This window comes from Megascapheus bottae, chromosome 15 (genome assembly GCF_031878675.1).
Source record: "Megascapheus bottae isolate mThoBot1 chromosome 15, mThoBot2.hap1, whole genome shotgun sequence".
Lineage (NCBI taxonomy): Eukaryota > Metazoa > Chordata > Mammalia > Rodentia > Geomyidae > Megascapheus > Megascapheus bottae.
This window is the reverse complement of record NC_143523.1, coordinates 25,920,603-25,939,342: the sequence shown is the minus strand read 5'-3', so window position 1 is coordinate 25,939,342 and position 18,740 is coordinate 25,920,603. Positions and strand designations below refer to the sequence as shown.

Below are 18,740 nucleotides of genomic sequence, written 5' to 3'. Positions count from 1 at the left end.
AGAGTTCTTATACATAATTTGAAGAATGAGGCCTTACTGAATATATCTGCAGGTTATATAATTAGAAAGGCAACTCCTCAGAATATACAGAACCTTGGTTTTACTTATTTAGCCAGTACTGGGACTTGAACTCATCCTCTCATTTGGCTTTTTTTTTCCCCCACAAGGCTAGCACTCCACCATTTGAGCCACTGCCTCACTTCCAGGGTTTTGCTAGTCAACTGAAGATAATAGTCTTGTGGACACTGTTGCCCTAGCTGACTTCAATCCATGATCCTCAGATCTCAACCTCCTGAGTAGCTACAATTACAGGCATGAGTCGCAGCATTCTTCAGAACCTTGAATTTAAAGTACAGTCTGTGGAACAGCTGCACTGGCATTAGCCAGGAGCTTATTAAAAATTAATGTAGAGCTTCCACATCTCTTGAATCAGAATCTGCATCTTAACAACATCCTAGATTGTCTCTTTGCTCTTGAAAGTGCTGGCAACCATGATATAGGGGAAATTCCTGGTTCCTTTTTAATGGGATTGTCAAGATAGGACATGAGGGTTTGCATAGGAAACATACTTTAGTTTCCCTTTTTAACAAGCTGAATTTGAATATTGGTTTCTTTTTTATTAAATATATTTTATTATAATTAATAGAAGGGTTACATTATATTCACCAGATAGAAGGTACATTACTTCACAAACATTGATACCCCCCTTCTCATGTTTTTGTCCCCATTTCCCTCCCCTCACCCCCTCTTCTCATCTTGTTTTCCTCCTTGAATACTGGTTTCTTTTCTGGGTTGTTTTGCTCGCTGTCCTTAAGTCCCAAGTCCTCCCAACTTATATCAACAGTGACTTGCTTCTGTCATAGTCAAATATACCTGAGGCCCATCCATGATGTTCACCAGATGCCTCAGGCTGTTCCCTAAACTGTGAGGATGTTTGTTCTTTCAATCCAGAAACTCACCACCTGCTGTGTATTACAAAGCTTCCAGCCATAGTGTTATATGTTCAATTTGCCTCTCGAGATGGAAAGGGCTGGTTTGAAATCAGCAGCAAATGCTTCCATTTTAGCTGTAATTTTCATGATCAATTTTATGATGGTAAGGTTTTATTTACTCAATTTTTAAAGCATGGTTGAAAAATTCTTTTTGATTCAACTGTGAAGGTATCTTAAAGAAACTATTTTTATTCCTTTGCAGTCCTTTCTAAGCTTTAGATGCATAAATTACATTTACACAGTTGTAGGCCATGTGGACAGCTTTGTGATCTAATTTTTTTAAACAGCTATTCATGAACATTTTTCTGAGTTTTTGACACAGTCAGCAAATCTATTATTTTAATGGTTGTATACTATTTCATTTTAATAATACTCCATGGTCCATTTACCAATTCCCTCTGTAGAGTTTAGTTTAACTCATCTTCATTTTTAATATAAATACAAAGCATAAGGCAACTAAGGCTAAGAAATAAATGAATAGATATGATGTAGGTATCTTATGAACCATGCTACTTTTCAATACAGACAATACTAACTTCTAAGTACTAGATTCAGAATATTTAACCATCAACCTGGTGTGTGGCTATAATCGTAGTTACCTAGAAGTCTGAGACAAAGAGGATTCAAGGCCAGCCTAGGCAAAAAAATGTGCAAGACCTCACCTTAATCAACAAAAAGCTTGACACGGTAGCCTGTACCTTCCATCCAGCAGTACAGAAGTATAAATAGGAGGACAGTGGCTACAGCTATCACGAGCACAAAGCAAAACCCTTTTTTTTTTTGAAAAAATATAAAAAGCAAAAACAACAACAAAAAAAGGCTGGGAACATGGCTCAAGAGGTAGAAAAGTCTGCCTGGCAACTGCAAAGAAAGAACTGATTTCAAACCCCAGTTCTACCTACATATATGCCTATAAATATATACCATTATTTTGCCAGATACAAGCATGCATATATGTGTTTATATACACACACCATCATTTTTGCTATAAATATTCACTAGAGTAGATTCCCCATGTAAGTGTAATAGATTGTAGATGATGGAGTAAATTGTAGATGTGGCAGGCACTAACTACTTAGTGGTTAGATGGTAACAGGGTAAAAGAGAATAGATCTAGTATGACATGAAACTATTTCAGTATTTTAAGTACTACTATGACACCAGTAAGGGACAATGATAACACAGGTAAGCACCAGCTCTGCACAGAATTTTTTTTTTTTTGGCCAGTCCTAGGGCTTGAACACAGGGCCTGAGCACTGTCCTTGAGCTTTCTCAAGGCTAATGCTCTACCACTTGAGCCACAGTACCACTTTAGAATGGAAGAATCGAACCTGGGTCTTTGTGCATGCTGGGCAAGCACTCTACCACTTGGACAAACTCTTGGCCCAAGAAATAATTTTTAAGTAATAGGTTCTGTAGCACAGCTCCACTGGCAACTGAAACTAGTAGGTAATGCAGAGAAGCAGAACATAAAATGGAAACTAACAGTAAGGGCAGAAATGGCAGCTACACCACGACAGTCAGCCTCAGTCCCAGTAGTAACAGTAACATCCTACTCAGACTTCTCCAGCACCTGATTCTGGCTCTGATTCCAGCCACCTCAGCCCCCTTGGATCTCGCTTCAGTTCTGAGTACACCTCGCTACCCTTCTATGATCTCCTTAACTACGCAAGATCTTTCCAATAAGCCCTTTATTCAGATGGAGGTCATCCAAGATGGGTTCTGGTTATTTGTCATCGAAGACCCTTGAGCACTAAAAGATGAGGGAAGGAAGAAGAGTCCTGAAGGTCTTTAAAGACAAGACCCTTTTTCTCTTAGACATGAGGTTGGCCAGATCTCAGTCCCAAGGGACATGATAATGGTTTTATTTCTAGATTCCCCAGAAACTCACAATTCAGGCAGCAAGATGTGTCTAGGCCAAAATCCAGCCATGGGGCTTGAATTCTAGGCCTAGGCACTGTCTCTGAGCTCTTCAGCTCAAGGCTACAGCCCCATTTCCGTTTTCTAGTGATTAATTGGAGATAAAGACTCTCATGATCCGGGCTGACTTTGAACTTCAACCCTTAGATCTCAGCCTTCTGAGTAGCTAGGATTTCAGGCGTGAGTCACCACACCCAGCTTCCCTGTTGTTTCCTTAGATAGTACAAGACGTTACAATCAGATATGGAATTGGAGATTTTGTTTCACATAAAAATCTCTGACACATGATTTATTTTTAAATAGTGCTGCAAAGAATGTGATTGGTTAACTACATGATGTCACATTTTTGGAATGTGCAAAGGAATTAAGACATCACTGGGCAAAAGCCAAAATGAAGAAAGTGTCATCTAGTGGCAAACCACAGAACTACAAATAAAAGTTATCCCCTAGTGGATTTAAAGAATCTATATAGTGTCACAGCTAGGCTAGGACAGTGAGGATCAATTCATTGTTCAACACCTTATGCTGCCTGGCCTTCAAGTATTTGGTCAAAGCACTACAGCATCAATACTGACAGTCAATTGAAAGAACAAGATAAGAAGTGCCCAGAGGTGTAAAGAATGATATACATAGGGTAAAGTAATATTTCTTCCTGGTCTCTCCCTACTCTACAACCCTATACTTTTAAGACAAGTTCTGATCACAAAGAATGAATGATTACTACAAAGTAAAAGTAATAATGAGGTTTCCTGCTAAAGTAGGTTCAAATAACTGTGTACTGTTTACTAGTCAAGTAAAAAAAAGGGGGTCCTCACATGGATAGTTTGACTAGGGAGAAACTAAATTTGTAGAAATGAAGTTAAGGTCCAGCAATGATTCTTGTAAAAGAATGAGCCCTTTCTCTCCTATCACAGGATTACAATAGCGTAAAACTTAGATTCATAAGGTCACACAGGATGAAACTAAATGAAAGGATCTCTAGGATATGGAAACAAGATCTTTATCTTATGTGGTTGTTGTTCTTAATGTGCTATGTTACTTCTCTTCTCTTTTGTTGCCCTTTGGTTAATTTCATATTGTTACTATATCTGACTGTGTTACCTGGTATATTGTCTAGATGTTAGATTATTTGAAATAGGAAAGGGAAGGGGGGGAAACAAGATGATTTGGAGGGGGTGGGGGGAAGAAAATGGAAAGAAAAAAACATGAGAAGGGGTATCAGTGTGTGAGAAGTAATGCACCTACTCTGGGAAATGTAACTGTAACCACTCTATACAATAAAAAAAAATTTTAAGAAAAAAAAGTATGAGCCCCTTGCTGGGTGCCAGTGGCTCATGCTATTTAGCTAATTCTACCTACTCAGGAGGCTGAGATCTGAGGATCATGATTCCAAGCCAGTCCGGGCATTAAAGTCCCTGAGACTCTTATCTCTAATTAACCACCAGAAAACTGGAAATGGTGCTGTGGTTCAAGGGGCAGGGAAGTAGCCTTGAGCTGAAGAGCTGAGAGACAACTCCCAGCCCCAGAGTTCAAATCCTATGACCAACCAAAAACAAAAGAATGAGCCTTGAGCCTTTAGCTACCCTCTATGACATGCTTCAGTTTTTGTGTATGATGGTGACATCCTTCTATAGTTCCTCCCTGTCCCCAACACCAAGAGACCCTGTCTACCCTAGCCCTGAGTATGCATTGATACTCAGTTATGGACTTTACCCTCATCATTATTCTGCCCTGAGAACCTCATGCAAACAACCAAGATCTTCCTCAACTACATTGCAGCTGCTTAAAAGGGAGTCCACTCCTCACTGAGACAAACCCAGGATATACTCTCTCAGAAATCCAATCTAGGACTTCATTTTGTGGGCCACAGAAAAATGCTTGGCCTTGTTTCTTGTACATTGCTGATCCTACCAGCATAAGAGCCATGTTTCTCCAATTTTTCCACTGCTCCTTCTCAAGCCCTATTAATGTCATTTTACTTCAAATGCACTCTCTCCACTATTGGAGGGTGTGTAAAAGGCCCACTAGAGAGCCAAAAAGGATAAACACTGAATCACTGACACTTCCTTTCAAGGAGAAAGAGAGTAGGATAAACTTGACCCTGACATTAAGTTTTGTGTGGAATCCCAAGACACGGCTGGGGGTTCAGAACACAACAGGCTGATAGTTGCTCTGAACAGACTGATGTTTCTGGAGAGGGAACAAGAGGAAAATACATCCAAAAGGCCATCCCCCACATCCTCCATTTCCTCCTGGAATTTCTCCAACTCTGTTTCCGTTCTAACCAATTATCTGAAATGGCCTCCAGAAAGGCTTCCAGCCAACACACATGGCTATGTCCAACAGTTTCTGTACAAGTTGGAGCCCCATAGGTCTGTCTGGCCATTGTGTTTAAGACAGTTAACTCCTTCTAGCTCCTTACAAACATGTTTCCTAAGTATCACTGTGAGTTGACTTACATTGGGTGATGAGGAATAGAACTTCCTTTTATTTTTTATTTAATTTTTTTCCCCCAATCCTAGGGCTTGAACTCAGGGCCTGAGCACTGTCCGTGGGCTTTCTTAAGGCTAGGGCTCTATCACTTGAGCCACAGCACTATTTCTGGCTTTTTTCTATGTATGTGGTACCAAGGAATCAAACCCAGGTCTTCATGCATGCTAGGCAAGCACTCTACCACTAGGGCAAACTCCCAGCCCTTGAAGCCTCCTTTTAGAACAGGGCCTCTCAAGTTCCTCTAGTTTAAGAGCCAGTGGGTCATGAACCCTGCCACATACTCACTTGCTTTTGGTCTTCTGCTTTTTTTGGTGCCAGGCCTAGGGATGAAACTCGGGGCCTGAGCTATGTCCTTGAGCTTTTGTACTTAAGGCACTCTACCACTTGGGCCACAGATCCACTCCCAGCTTTTTGATAATTAATTGGAAATTAGAATCTCACTGGCTTTTCTGCCCAGGCTGACTTCAAACGATGATCCAAAGATCTCAGCCTCCTGAGCAGCTAAAATTGCAGATGTGAGCCCCTAGCATTCGGCTTCTGATTAGCTTTTTTAAAGAACAAATTAACAGTGTCTATTTTTTTCCCTATATCCAAATGTGAGTCCACAGATTAAACAAAAAATGAGTTCTAAGTGCTGACAAATACTAATTTATCCTACATAGCCAGTAACACTATAAATTGTTACCACCAAATGTGTTAACACCAAAAATCTGTGTACCTCATCTCTTGGTGCTTTAGGGGAAGCTAGCCCAAAGAAGGAATCTCATATGGTAACAAAGTCACACTCACAGAGGGGTTCTCCACAGCTTTATGAAAAACAGTACAAACCTTAAAATGCTATGGTGCTCAGTAATAGGACCAATTACCTGCCCCCAGAGCTCCTGGCACACTGAGGAACTGCTAGACAGTAGTGGTTACCTGTACTTCATAACCTGGGAAAAGGCTCATCAAAAGATTCAGTGAGCTGAGTATTAATGGCTCACCCTTGTAATCTTACCTACTTAGAAAGGCTGAGATCAGAGGATAAAGATTCAAAGCCAGACCCAGCAGGTAAATCCAAGAGATTTTTTTTTTCTCAAATCAACCATCAAAAAGCCAGAAATAAAGGTGTGTTTCAAATGGTAGAATGCTAGCCTTGAGTGAAAAAAATCTAAGTGAGAGCACAGGCCTTGAGTTCAAGCCCCAGTAATGGCATTTAAAAAAGAAAAGACGTGATTAGAGGATTATAGGTAACAGTATTTTTTTTTCATTTCTATTTTCTAAGTTACTTATAACATAGCTATATAAGTCTTATGTCCCAACTCTGAAATGCTTCAGGGATCAGAAGTATTTCAGATTTGGGAGTATTTTTTTGTATCTTGGAATATTTGCATATAAAGAAGACAAGATAAAGAAAAAATTCAGTCTTATAAATACCTTCTGCACAAAGTTTACAGGTAACTATCCAACATTTTCAATGTGCTTACCTTTTGACTGCAATGTGTCTCATGAGGTCAGGTATGGAATTCTCTACCTGTAGTGTCATTCTGGCACTTACGACAATTTTGGATTTTAAACCTTTTCAGATTGTAGACTTTCAGATTAGGGATATTCAAAATGCCATACATTTTTAAAATAAAAATGAATAGTAATAGTTTCTTATCTCATACTTGGCAGGTGATATACAACTCTGTAGTCTTTGAAACTTCCAACAGAAAATTCTAAAAGATTAGCTGAAAAATGCTAACATCTTGTCCATTAGGACACAGTGCAATCTACCAGAGGACCAATAGCAAATACCCTAAGTGTGGAATTTCAACATTAATCATAACAATTGCTTTTGCTTAATGAAGCCAAACTATTTCAGTACAGTACCTTATGAGGACAAGTGGGGGAGAAATAAAATGATTCAAATGTTCAGCCAAATTTCCTAAAGAAGCAATGGCACCCAAACATTTCATATTAAGTGTTGCAGGACTGCCAGGTAACAATACATAGTCCCTCCTTTACTCCCCAAGTCTGGTGCCTGCCAATTCTCTGCTCCTCCTGGGCTCCCTGGCATTCCAGAGCCCTGAGTGCCTTGGTAAGCTCTTTATATGTGCATCTTTGGGCACACAATGCTTTAAAACATGTATTGTTAACCAAGAGTACTATATGCAAAAACTGGTTCATTGGTATTTCCCAAATATGGTCGTGTCTACAGAACCAAAACAAAGCTGTCAAACTATGACATCCAGTACATTTAGAGCCCTCCACTTAGATGATCTAGATAATTCAACACAGGGCAGACTCCCAAATTCACTGGACAAAAGGAAAACATCTTAGCTCTATTTCAATTGTAAATCAATGGCCACAAAATAAAAGACAGCTGAGGAAAGAGACATCAGCCTACTGATTTTAAGGGGTAGCCATACAAGGTCTACCTATGGAGAAAGTATCTTGAATTCTCAGAAGAGTTAGGGCTGGGTCCGGGGCCACCACAGGTAGGTAAGAAAAAGAAGTACTGTGTGTAGATGAAAAGCCTTTGAAAGGGGGTCTGTTAGAGCTTAAGAACTAGAGAAAGGGTGGATGTGACAGGAAAGGTGTCTGCTGCTCTCACAGACAATTCATACATAGTTCCCACTCCACTCTTACACCACAAAATCCCTAAGGCCGCGTATTCACCACATCCTACATTATACAGACATTTATAGAACAGGCCCATACCATGCTCAGGAATGAGGGAACAGAGGCTCCATTTAGTAGAAAGACTTTCAGTCTTTTGCAAATACCTAACACTTAAATGCCCCAATTCATAATACTAACTTATTTTTTTAAGCTGCTTGTTTTTCTTAAGTTTTGAAATCTTACTAAAAGTACACTAACTTATCTAAAAGCCAAATACTAAAAACATCTTTTCTGAGAAAGCTTCTCTCCTCAGTGGTATTTGTTTAATAACGATATGGAACATATACTCACAGAGTGACAACCATTAATCCTTCAACAGGACTGTGGGGGCCAAGGATCCTTAGTGCCAAACTAATAAATGAGACCCTTGTTTCTATTTTTCAGGTGGTATTATATTAGCTACTTTTCCTGTATCCTCTTCCCTTTTTTGCACTCATTTTAAGACAGTTTTTTAAAAGGCATGAAGAATAAAAGTTGCATCCAAGCATTTGAGAATTCAATAAAAATCTCTGAAGTGGCTTTTCTTTAAACTAAGACAAAGACATTTGATATGGTACCAAGCGCACAGGAAGTATTCAACAGAAATTGACAGAAATAAATAAGCTGTCATCTAATATATATTTATCTACTAATATGCAAATGATTGTTCATGTATTAAAGCAATTCATGTATGTGGCAGGCAAAGAACACCCCTGGCTCAGAGGGTATCTAGTGCATACTTCTGATTACAGTGGCTACGCATGCCTGGTGGCTGCTGGGAAATAAGAAGCCAGGGCCAGAAGAACCAATTGTAATCCAAGCTCATTTATGCAAACTGAAAAAAATCCCTTAATTCTCTATTGACAATTGTCTATAAGGGAGAAATAATAATTCTTTGTTTAATAAATTGTTCTTAAGATTAAATTTAATAAATTGTGCAGGAAAGGGGGGAAAAAGGTCCAGCAAAGAAAGTACTGGTCTAGACCTTTTAATGTTCCCTTTCTTGTTTTAACAGAATGATCACTGTAGTCACACTATTCACCTTATCATGAGGTTGATATACCAAAAAAGGTGCTTTACAAACTGCAGCAGGATTCAAGTACCAAGAAATTGGTCTCCAATTCTATCAGGCAGTAAAGGACTCTTGGTAAAAATGTCTCATGAGAGTTTAGAGTTTCCCTCTCTTAAAAGTCAGGTCTCAAATGACACGTTTTCTCTGATATGTGGAAGTTAGATCTAAAATACACTGGGATATGATAAATTACACAGGACTCTAGACACGCATACACGGTGAGACCAAAAGAAGATACTCTAAGGGGAGAAATACAAAGGTGCAATGTCTATGTGCATCTTTATTTATATAATGATGTGTGCATGTATGTGTGTATCAAAATGAATTCTAAGATATGTAAACAAGAGGTTTCTTTTTTATATTGTTGTAGTTTTCTTTCTGAATGTGTCTATCTTTGAGGGTGAAGGCAGGCATAGAACTGGAGGGGAAAAAAGAGTGAAAAGTGCAGCAACCGTGCTTACTGGACATTTTGTTGAAAGAGAACTACATAGTTCATAGGTAGAGACAGGAGGGAGGGACTGGGAGAAAGTGAGGTAAGGGACGATACTGTAAAAAACAAATACACTTATTACCTGACTTATGTAACTGTAATCTCACCTTTATAATATCAATTAACCAAACCATCATTATAGACATATGTCTACACCCGCAAAGGTTCTGTGCTCACATAATAGAACAAGCAGCTGTGAAACAACCATTTTACCTATGTTATTTCTGATTCTCAGATATGAGGTTACTATACCTATTTTGCAAATGGAGAAATAGGCTTAATAAAAAGATGCTGGCAGTTCATACCTGTAATACTAGCTAGCAGGAAGATGGGATTGTGGTTCGATGCCAGTCTAGGCAGAAATGTCTGTGAAACCTTTATCTCCAATTAACTAGCAAAAATCTGGAAATGGAGGTATGGCTCAAGTGGTAGAGAGCTAGCCTTAAGCAAAACAAAACAAACAAACAAAAAGCCAAATTCAAGCTCCAGGATCAGCACAAATAAATAAAGACTTGTTCAAGAGTTTTGCAGAAGCAAATGGGAAGGCTTAAATATAGATCCTGGCTCTAGCTTCACCTAAACAAAACACAAAATAGTCCCTGCCTGAAGCAATGCTCCTATACAAAGCCTATTCAGAGTTTAGGACAAATGAATCATCTTAGAAAGTATTAATTACATTTACCAATCAAGATAAAAGCTGGTGCCTGCCCTCAGATACCTTATATTCTAGCTAGGGAGAAAAGACTTTGAAACTATGACAGAGCACTAGGAAGTGCATGGAAGAGTATCTATAGGCTGCTCTAAGAATCTTGTAAATAAAAGACTGATAAGTGGACCAGCCTCGTGGTAGAGTGCACACTCAGCGCACACACACAGTCCCGGGTTTGATTCTTCGGTACCACATGCACAGAAAAGGCCAGAAGTGGCTCAAATGACAGAGTGCTAGCCTGGAGCAAAAAGTGTCCAAAGACAGTGCCCAGGCCCTGAGTTCAAGCCCTAGGACAGGCCATAAAAAAAAAAAAAGCCAACAGCTCCATTATTCACAAAAGCCAAATTATGGATTCAGCCTAGGTGCCCCAAAACAGACAAACAGATAAAGAAATTATGGTGTATGTATACACAATGAAGTTATTCAGTCATAAAGAAGAATGAAATTATGTCAGTTCAAGAAAATGAATTGAACTGGAAATCAACATGTTAAGTGAAATAGGCCAGACTGGGAAACACAAATGTCACTTGTTTCTCACACATATGTGGAATCTAGTTTGCTTTAAATAATACATACATGAAAGTATGAAGGGTGCCTCCTTGGGAGAGAGAGCAGTGAGAAGCAGGAAGGACAAGAGAAGATGATAAGGGTGAGGAATGATCAAGTACACAGCATACATGCATGAAAATGTCCTAATAACACTTAATTATTTCTGCGATTATTGTTTAAAAGTCTATAAAAACATTTAAATGAATGTTAGGCCTCAAGACTTTCTAAGGAAAATTATCTAGATAGATGTTGGCCAAACTACTCTTCTGGATGCTTAAAATAACTCTGGAGGACTGGTGTGGTAGAGCATTTGCCTAGACCTGGGTTCAATCCCAGCACCTCAAAAAAAGAAAGAAGAGGAGGAAGAGAAGGAGGAGGAGGAGGAGGAGGAGGAAGAGGAAGAGGTGGAGGAGGAAGAATCTGTGATTCTTATCATATCAATTTCTATATAGAAAGAGCTCCTTAGGGGAAGTTAGGGCTAAGTAAAATCATATACAGTATTTTCCAGAAGAAACTAAGAAACACCAACAACAACAGCCATCAATCTCAGTGTCACAGTGAGAATTTAAAACACACACACACAAAGCAGCATATAGGGCCTGTTACATCAATAAGAAGTTTTCCATAAATTTTACCTGATTTGAGCATCATCATCATCACCAATAGCATCCAATGGAGACATTCAGAATGGCTTTCTCTGCAGCTGATAGCTCTAAGTAGCAGCAGATGTTCATTTTCATCTGCAGGGAGGTTAGTCTCTTTGAGGTAATTAAAAAGCATAGTCTTGGGCTGGGGTACAACTCAGCAGTACAGAATATGTTTAGGATGCATAGCACATGCTGGGTTCAGTCCCCAGCACAGTAATAATAATAACAGAACAGTCTCAGCTGGAGGCTGGTAGCTCACACCTATAGAATCCTAGCTACTCAGGAGACTGAGATCTCAGGACTGCAGTTCAAAGCCAGCCAAGGCAGGAAAGTCTATGAGACTCTTATCTCCACAGCAAAAAAGATGAAGTGTAGCTATTGCTCAAGTGGTAGAGTACTACAATTGTGCAAAAGATGCTCAGGGATAGTGTCCAGGTTCTGAATTCAATCTCCAGAATACACACACACACACACACACACACACACATATCTCAGTTTCCTCTTCTTTCAAGAGTCTACAGTGCCTGCTTCCTTCTTTCTCCCTTATGAGGTGACATGGCCTGTCTTTCCCCAAAAGCACAATTCTTTGGTAACTTTAAATTTTGTAGCAAGCAAAATAATTGATTTTGACATTTCTATATATGTATACAATATACCTTGATCTCATCCTTATGAGATGTTAACAGCAGGTAATATCTTAGATAAAACTTACAGTCCTTCCAATTGAGGAGATAGAGATCAGGAGAATGAAGATTCCAGGCCAGCTCAAATACAACACACAATTCACAACACACACACACACCCCTCAATCAACATGTCAGGCACAGTGGCCCATGCTAGGAATTTCAACCATAAAGACTAGACAACGTAGTTAGCCTCAGGGGGGAAAAAAAATCCAAGAGTCTACTTGGAAAATAACTAAAAAGAAATAGGGATGTGGCTTGAGCAGAGTTTAAAGTCCAATACCACCAAAAGCTAAAAAGTAAAAAAACTTACTGTTTTTCATTTCTTTTGGTAGTACCAAGACTCTGTCCTCACAAAGTGAGCCAGAGTTCCCATAGTTAGTTTCCAGTACACAGCAACAGTAGAGCAGGCCAGTTGATGGGAGGAGTTTTTACTGGAAACAGGGAAACTTACTGAAAGTTGATAGGGTCAGGGAAAGTGAGAGGGGAAGGGGGCAGTCAATCTGATTAAATTTATTATATGTGCATATCTGAAACTCCTTGGTGACTCCTTTCACCAATTAACCTATACTTGAAAAACAAAATAATACCTGAATGACAAGAATGTAAATGAAGTACTAGGAGGGAAGGGGGTGCAGGAAGACAGAGGAAGAGAAGGAGAGTGAATGGGGAGAAATACTTTAAGTAGGAGTGGGGAAATGGAGCAGTAAAACTTGAGATTGGCTTGAGAATGGGGGAAGGTGATAGACAGGGTAAGTCTTGTTATAAATACACACTCCAAGAACCACCAGTCAACAATGATAGGAAAACAAAGAACTGTCTCAATAAGGCAGAATTCACTTCTACAGAAGGGTGCCCCATAAGCACACAGAGCTGCTCCCTATTTATCCCCAACACAGCAGGCCCTGTCCCTCTGCTAAAACTGGTTGAGCTCAGATTCACAATCTGCTAGGGATTGGCTAGTCTGTAGAGGGTAAAATGTATTTCCATAAGGTGACCATTAAAAGACTTTGAAATGAAAAGCATATAAGCAATCTCAAAACATATCCACACCCTCTACTATTTCCTAAACAATCTGAGGTATGTCTTCTGTGGAGGGTTTTAATCTTGCAGCTCCCATTTAAGATAAAACCTTATCCCAAAGAAGTACCTCTCTTTCCCTCCCCCCACTTTCAGATGATGGCTTAGAATAATCAACATGGGCCAAAGCTAGGTAGGCCAAAGCAGGAACTTTTAAGTAACCCACACTGACAGAAATGACTGGGGTTTTTTTCCTCCTGCTGTCTGATCAAGGTACATTATATGAATATAGAGAAATGTCTAAATAAAACCCCCTGGTATAACTAGTTGGTGTTAATCTTAAAAAATGGGAAGAAAAAGTGAAATAATGTTGAGTAGTGGACCACATGCACATATTTTGTGGTCTGTGCTACAAAATGCCCTTGAACACCAGGTAATGTCATTCTATGCAGCCACAGGTAAGATCTGCTGAAGAAAAGTTTCCTAATTCGAAATTTGACCTTACTAAGGCATGTGGAATGCATAGAGCAGGGGGTCAAGAGTCAGGGAGAGCATATGGATGGACTTGACCTAAATCAAGGCAAAATGGTGGGAAGAGGTATTGATGCCCAAACAGACACAAACACTCACTCCCCCAACCAAGAACACCTTCTCTGCCCAGGATAGAAAAGCCTTGGTTGTAGCAGCCACAGGTGACAACTTCTAAATTTGTCTTTACTTGCTTATTTGTAGCAAAAAGTGTGGCACAAAAAGAACCTGATTCTCTATGCTGACTCCCTGAATCTCGTTCTTCCACTTTGCCCACAGGGAAGCTTGCTTTTTTTTTTTTTTCTCTTATTTTTGCCTGCCCAATTGCCCTTGTGACCAGGGGCCAGGAGTTTGGCCTAGTGGTAGAGTGCTTGCCTAGCATGCACAAAGACCAGGGTTCGATTCCTCAGTACCAAATATACATAGAAAAAGCCAGAAATGGTGCTGTGGCTCAAGTGGTAGAGCTCTAGCCTTGAGAAAGCCCAAGGTCTGTGCTAAAGCCCTGAGTTCAAGGCCCAGAACTGGCAAAAAAAAAAAAAATTCTGGGGCCGGGAGTTTGGCCTAGTGGTAAAGTGCTTGCCTAGCATGCACAAAGACCCAGGTTTGATTCCTTGGTACCACATACATAGAAAAAAGCCGGAAGTGGTACTGAGGCTCAAGTGGTACAGCTCTAGCCTGAGAAAAATCCAAGGGCAGTGCTCAGGCCCTGAGCTTGGCCAGGACTCGGAAAAAAAAAAAAATTCTGGCCAGGTGGAGTGGCTCATGCTTGTAATCCTAGCTACTCAGGAGGCTGAGATCTGACAACCATGATTTAAAGCAAGCCCGGGCACAAAAGAACCTGAGACGCATCTCCAATTAACCTCTAGAAAATGGGAAGTAGGGCTTGGCTTAAGGGTGGGGGGTAGCTTTGTGCTGAAGAGCTCAGGGACAGTGCCTAGGCAGAGTTCAAGCCCCATGACCTACCAAAAATAAAAAATCTGAGGAAATAAATGGTATCAAAATCCTTTAGAACTCAAAGAGGCCTACTAACTAAATAGGGAAACCATAATATAAACCACTAAAATAGACTAAAACGTAACAAAGATAGAGATGTTTAAAAACCACCCTTGGAATCTTTAACTCCCATTCATTTCCTGCATGGGGAGCAGGAAATGTTTTTCTTTTTCGATTTCACCTTAACTCTGTTGTACTAAAATAAATCCTTGCTAAAACTTGAGACAAAGAGACGGAGACATGGAATGGGAAGGGGAGGGAGGAAGAAGACAGATGGGAAGGAAGGAAGGGAGGGAGGAGAGGGAAAGGGAAGGCAGGCCATAAAAGAAAGTGGTTTGATCAAGGTTCTGTGCTCACGCCTATAATACTAGCTAATCAGGAGACTGAGATCTCAAGGACAATTCTGGGCCAACCCAGGTGAAAAAAAAAATATCTCAATAGACTCCATCTCCAAAAGTAGGTGTGTCAGGAAAACAGCTCCTCCAACTTTCCTCTTCACCAGCCAGAAACCAGTAATTGCCTGATGTCAATCACCTGACTGTGAGTCATCAAAAGACCCCGGACTCTAAGCAGACTTCCTCATCTGCTGAAGTCTTTAACAGAAACTCCACAGCCATGCCACCTTTGGACAGTGAGAGGTTCCCCGGGCTTTGAGATGACACCTGCATCCCCTGTGATACATAATCCCACTCCCATAGGTCTCTCCCTCTTCTTTCTTCCTCTCTTCTTCTCTGCCTCTCTTTCTCTCTTGCTTCTCTCTCCAAACACCTCCATCTCCTAAGGGCCAGCCAACAGTTTGCTCTCCCTCCAGTAAATTTTTTCCTGCCTGAACCTTGTGGCAAGCTCCTTTCACCAAACCTCACACAAATTACCAGCCCCCCAAAATAAAGATTTAGCCAGTTAACCACTAGAAAAGCAGGAGCGGAGCTGGGCGCGGTAGCTCACACCTGTAATCCTAACTACTCAGGAGGCCGAGATCAGAGGATCAAAGGTTCAAAGCCAGCCCAGGCACAAAAAGACTTGAGACTCATCTCCAATTAACCTTTAGAAAAGGGGAAATGGGGCTTGGCTCAAAGGTAGGCTGGTAGCCTTGAGCTGAAGAGCTCAGGGATAGCACCCAAGCTGAATTCAAGCCCGATGACCCACAAAAAAAAAAAAAAAAAAGAAAGAAAGAAAGAAAGAAAGAAAGAAAGAAAGAAAGAAAGAAAGAAAGAAAGAAAGAAAGCAAGCAAGCAAAGCAAAGAAAAGCAGGAGCAGTGAGTTGTGGCTCAAGGGGTAGGGTGGTAGCCTCAAGCTAAAGAGCTCAGGGACAGCGCCCAGGCCCAGAGTCTAAGCCCCAGGACCGACCAAAAGTGGCTTATAGCTCCAAATGAAATATTTGTCACAATTCATACCTTACATAAATATATAAAACTGAAACATAAGAGCTCTTGTCTTTCTACTATTCAGTGTAGAAATAAGGATAGTAGAGATGGATGTCTGATCTCTCCATTATAAGAATCAATTCTTAACACCAACTCCAGTCAACAAAGAGGTCCATATGCTTCAGTGACTCTGTAAAGCTCACTGGAGCTGTCCTAATACCCAAACAGGCATAGAACAGCACTAACATCCATATTGCGATGATTCATGGGGTCATTTGCCCAGGCAACACAGTGCTTAGCACAAAGAACTCAATAAATGAATGCCTATTGACATAATTGGTTTATTTCCCACTTGTCCCATTCTAACTCCAAAAATGGAGGAGAAAGGTGGGTGGAGATTCTGGTTAATAAAATGCTCTTATTAGTCACTCTTTTACTATAACAATTTACTGGATTTGGCATGAAGGAGGCAAAGGCACTGCCAGGAATGAATGCTTTTTTGCCTCAGGCAAAAAAAATTAACACAAACCTCTCGATAGCCCCACATAACACCTTACATTTTATAAAAGTTTGTAGGTTACACTATACCTTGGGCAACATGTGTGACACAGGTTGACCATTTAGTTCAACAGGAGGGAGGTAGTGAGGGAGGGACAATCCAAGATCACCATGCAAATTAACTAAAAGGTTTACTAATTATTCCATGAGTAAATGCTAGGGGAAAAAAAATCCCAGGGACCAGAAAAGTCACATGTATGTGTGATTTAAAAACATACCTATGGACCAGGAGTTTGGCCTAGTAGTAGAGTGCTTGCCTAGCATACGTGAAGACCCATGTTCGATTCCTCGGTACCACATACATAGAAAAAAAGCTGAAAATGGTTCTGTGACTCAAGTGGTAGAGATCTAGCCTTGGGAAAGCCCAAGGACAGTGCTCTGGCCCTGAGTTCAAGCCCAGATTGGCATATCTACGGCTGGAAGTTTAGTGCTTGCCTAGCATGCATGGAGGAAGCCCTGGGTTCGATTTCTCAGTACCATATAAACAGAAAAAAGCCAGAAGTGGTGCTGTGGCTCAAGTGGTAGTGGTGCTAGCCTTGAGCAAAAGCAGCTCAGGGACTGTACCTAGGCCCTGAGTTTAAGCCCCAAGACAGGCAAAAACAAAAAAATCTAGTTTATTTTTAGTTATACCTGTTGTCCAAAGAGCAGAGAGAAGAGCAGGTAGGCTCAGGAGAGGAGAGAAAGAGGAGGGGACAAAGGGAAGGAGAGAAGAAAGGAGAGAGAAGACGGAAGAAAGCATAATGCAATCTTTAAGATTTTACAGGGCCAAAGAACTCAAAGCATCATATATTTCAATTGCTAAATGGCAGGAGCCCTGAAGTCTGATCAGTCTTCTGAGATGAGAAACACAACATGAAAGCACACATCTGTCCTGAAAGGCAAAAAGCTGCCATTTTGCCAATCCCTTCCAATAGAGTAAGGGGTGACCAAATCCAAATCAGCAATAGATATTAAAGTGTATGTTGTTGTTTTTGTTTTTAAGCTAGTCCTGGGGCTTGAGCTCAGGGCCTGCTCACTGTCCTTGGGCTTTCTTAAGGCATCCTTCTGGGTTTTCTATGTATGTGGTACGAAGGAATCAAACCCTGGTCTTTGTGCATGCTAGGCAAGCACTCTACAACTAGGCCAAACTCCCAGCCCCTCCTTCTCTGCTTTGTAGACATTTGTATCTTAAGTCACAAGAACTAAAATAGTATTATCAATGGTTTTAGGGACAGGGTAACAGCACATATCTGTAATCCCAGCTACTCAGGAGGCAAAAGTAGAAGAATCAGGATTCCAGGCTAGGTAGGCAAAGTTAACATCCTCACTAAACAAACAAAAAGCAAAAGGACTTAAGAGAGAGGACTCAAGTTGTAGAGCATTAGCCTATCTAGTGTGAGGGCTGTGAGCACAATTCCCAGCACAGTGAAAAACAGAGGTCTTCTGAGAGGCAACACTCAGGCTCTGAGTTCCAGGACTGGGGGGGGGGGGGGGTTAAAATGGAAATCTGGATGTTTTTGGTTTTTTTGCCAGTCCTGGGCTTGAGCTCAAGGCCAAAGCTCTACCACTTGAGCCTCAGCACCACTTCCAACTTTTTTCTATGTATGTGGTACCAAAGAATCAAACCCGGGTCTTTGTGCATGCTAGGCAAGCACTCTACCACTAGACCAAACTCCCAGCCTTGGATAATGTTTTACTACATAGGTTAATATGTATCTATGACATACAAACCCTCAGCCTGATTTTAATTATGTTCTAAAATCTAACTGCTAGTGATTGTATATAGAGATTCCCTTCTTAAATACTTGTTTGTTAAACACGTCATTTGATGTAAAAAATCAATGTTAATAAATTCTTTAATAAAAAAGGGGCTCAATGGATTATATCTGTAATCTTAGCTACTAGAGAAGCAGAGATGAAAAATATAACAGTTTGAGGGCAGTCTAAGCAAAGATCCCATTTCTACCAATAACCTAGGTCTGGTGGTGTGCTCTTGTAGTCCTGCCTATCCAGTGTAGTCCAGGCTGCCTAATCAAAATTGTGAGACCCTACCTACAATGCTTGTCTACCAAGTATGAGACCCCAGTTTTCAAATACTACCATCACCAAAAGGAGGAG

At 40.5% G+C, this 18,740-nt stretch overlaps 1 protein-coding gene across 18 annotated transcripts in view; it reads right to left on the bottom strand.

The window, feature by feature from the left end:
• Nucleotides 1-18,740, bottom strand: part of Sorbs1 (sorbin and SH3 domain containing 1) — a 228,499-nt gene that overhangs the window by 112,586 nt on the left and 97,173 nt on the right. The window lies entirely within an intron of this gene.